The following is a 3,195-nucleotide window of genomic DNA, read 5'->3' on the forward strand; positions in this document are numbered from 1 at the left end:
GGAAGGGTCAGAGACAGAGGGAGACACAGAATCTGAAGCAGGCTCCAGGCTCTGAGCTGTCAGCACAGAGCCTGACGCAGGGCGCGAACCCACGAACCGTGAGATCATGACCTAAACTGAAGTCAGACACTTAACTGACTGAGCCTCCCAGGTGCCCAGAAGAATATTATTAAACACATGTGTTCACTTGTTCTTCTGGCCAAGATAGACTAATAGGGATTGTAAACAACCAAAGACAGGCAAAAATATGGAACAGCAGTTTTCAGGCCACAAAGGGTAGGACCACAGACAGATGGAAACCTGATGGCCTCTGCTTGCAGCCTTGAGAGAGTTTCCAGGCTGCAGTTCAGAGAAGGGGAACCTAGGCAGAGCCCCACAGACCTCCCTCAGGTGAGCAAGTGAAGCTGGGGGCCAGAGGACCCCCAAGACAGCTCTGCATGGAGAGGGGGGAGGGGAAAGAACTCCGAGATCTTCAGAGTCTCGCCTCTGAGTATTCCCCAGCGTCTGGGGCAGTGGATCGGGGGCAGGGAACTACCTGTAGCCAGAGAAATAACCACTTGAGAGGATCAGAAGTAACAATGGCCGGTGCTCACACGGGGCCAGAAACAGTGCCTGTTTCCATTAGCCAGACTGGAAAAACTCAAGATTCACAGAGCACTGGATGGTATATTCAGAAAGGTCTTGCCTCGGCAACAGGAAATACTGGTTTCTAGACTAGATCCTAACAAGTCTTTTTTTTTTCCTCTTTGAGAGGGAGATGGCACAAGTGAGCAAGAGGCAGAGAGAGCGGGGGAGAATCCCACAAGGGGCAGAGAGAGAGAGGGAGAGAAGCAGGGCTCAAGCTCACCTGAAGTGGGACTCGAACTCAAGAACTGTGAGATCATGACCTGAGCTTAAATCAGATGCTTAACCGACTGAGCCACCCAGGTGCCTTCTGTCTAACAAATCTTTAAAGGGAGCCCTGAAAATATCAATTACCAAGTAATTTTACTGCATCCCAAATAAAGCTCAAGACTATTTCTAGGAGGGATGCCTGGGTGACTCAGTCAACTAGGCACCTGACTCTTGATTTCGGCTCAGGTCATGATCTCACAATTCGTAGGATCCAGCTCCTCATCCTGGCTCCTCATGCTGGCAGAATGGAGCCTGCTTGAGATTCTCGCACTCCCTCCACCCCTCCCCTGCTCATTTACTCACTCACTCACTCTCTCTCTCTCTCAAAAATTAACAAGTTTAAAAATAAATATAAAAATAAAAATAGAACAATGTGGGCTGCGCCCAAATACATGTGTCATTGCGCTCCCAAAAGGAAGGTGCTGGACCGAAGAGGCAAAAATACTTAAAGAAACAACGGCCAGACATTTTCCACATTTAATAGAAACTACTCTCTAGAGATTCAATACGTTCAACGAACACCAAAGAAACAAGAATGAAACTGGACAGGGTGCATACGTGGCTCAGTCAGGTAAGTGTCTGACTCTTGATTTCAGCTCGGGACATGATCTCACAATTCATGAGATCAAGCCCCAAGTCAGGCTCTGCACTGACAGCACAGAGCCTGCTTTTGGGATTCCCTCCCTTTCTCTCTGCCCGCCCACGCCCACTCATTGTTTCCCTCAAAATAAAATAAACTACAAAAAAAAAAATCCAGAATGAAACTAGACAGAAGCACGATTTAATCAAATGGCACAAAACCAGTGATAATGTTAAGTAAGAGGAGGTGAGAAAGGGAAGGGTGACAGATATCTCATCAGAAATGACACAAGCAATGTCCTCAGCTGAGGTCGAGATGGCGCTGTGCCTTCTCGTCACAGCTCACAGTGTACACACGTGTCCTGTCCTGATCTATCAAGTGCCGCAGTTTTTCTTTCCATTTTTTGTGCTTTTTTTTTTGCTGGTGATTTTGTTGTGTAAAATGACCCCCAGGCATATTGCGTAGGGGCTGCCGAGGGTCGCTAAGGACTCTACGCTGTGAGGTGTGCTGCAGAGAAAACAGATGTGAGGGTAGCTTCATGGAGACATGATTGACACTTCTTTTTTTTTAATGTTTTTTATTTATTTTTGAGAGACAGAGAGAGACAGCATGAGCAGGGGAGGGTCAGAGAGAGAGGGAGACACAGAATCTGAAGACAGGCTCCAGTGCTCGCTTCAGCAGCACATATACTAAAATTGAAGACAGGCTCCAGGCTCTGAGCTAGCTGTCAGCACAGAGCCCCATGTGGGGCTTGAACCCACGAACTGTGAGATCATGAACTGAGCCGAAGCCAGAAGCCGGACGCTTAACCAACTGAGCCACCCAGGCACCCCATGATTTACACTTCTGCTGGCTGTGAGTTCAATGACAACGAACCAACAGAGTATATTCAGTGAGACACCTTTAACCAGAAACAAACAGAAACTAACGTTATAGATTGACCACCTGACGACAATGTTGTGAGAGGAGGTTCCCAGGAATCTGCTTCTGTATTTCTCTGAGTTGTTGTTCAGGATTTGCTAATCCGATGCTCGTGGCTATTTAGCAAAACATAAAAACTGCAAAAAAAAACCACACAAAAACACAAAAACAAAACAGTTATTTCTAGCAACCGACCGGATTTTGGGGTGGTTGGTCACACAGCCACAGAGAACCAAGCCACTTATTGAAACTCAAAGTGTCCCATGTTGGCCAGGCCATGGGTGTTGGATGGAGCTCCCCTGAGACAGAAAGCCAGGGTCTGTTGAGGGGGGCTCTCAGGAGGCAGAGCTGGGGGGGCAGAGCTATGGTGCTCAGCTGAGGCCTCAGCTGATCCTACCAGAAGCTCTTCTAGGTTGTCCCCAAGTGAGGCAAGAAACCTGGCCCTTTCTGTCCCCACATGTCAATCATCTGCCATGGGCTACGCCCTGTGCAAGGATGTAACCTTGAGTGGGTCCGTTCCTGCCGCTGGGCGCAGCTTTGGTGGGGGGCGCAGCCCTGAGCCAGTATTCCCAGGAGCCAGCGAATGATGTACTTTCTCTGCACGTGCGAGTTAGCGGGAAACCCACGTGTCCCTACAGGGCACCTCTTCCGGTTGGATCCCGTGGAGTCCTTTTGATGGGATCCTGGTCGTTTGGAAAGCCTCCTTGCTACCTGGTGTGACATGACGTTTTCATCTCCTCTTACACATTTCCTGCTCCACACCTGGAGATTTTTACACCTGGTCTCTCTCGGGGACGGGG

Source organism: Suricata suricatta, chromosome 12, assembly GCF_006229205.1.
Source record: "Suricata suricatta isolate VVHF042 chromosome 12, meerkat_22Aug2017_6uvM2_HiC, whole genome shotgun sequence".
Taxonomy (NCBI): Eukaryota; Metazoa; Chordata; class Mammalia; order Carnivora; family Herpestidae; genus Suricata; species Suricata suricatta.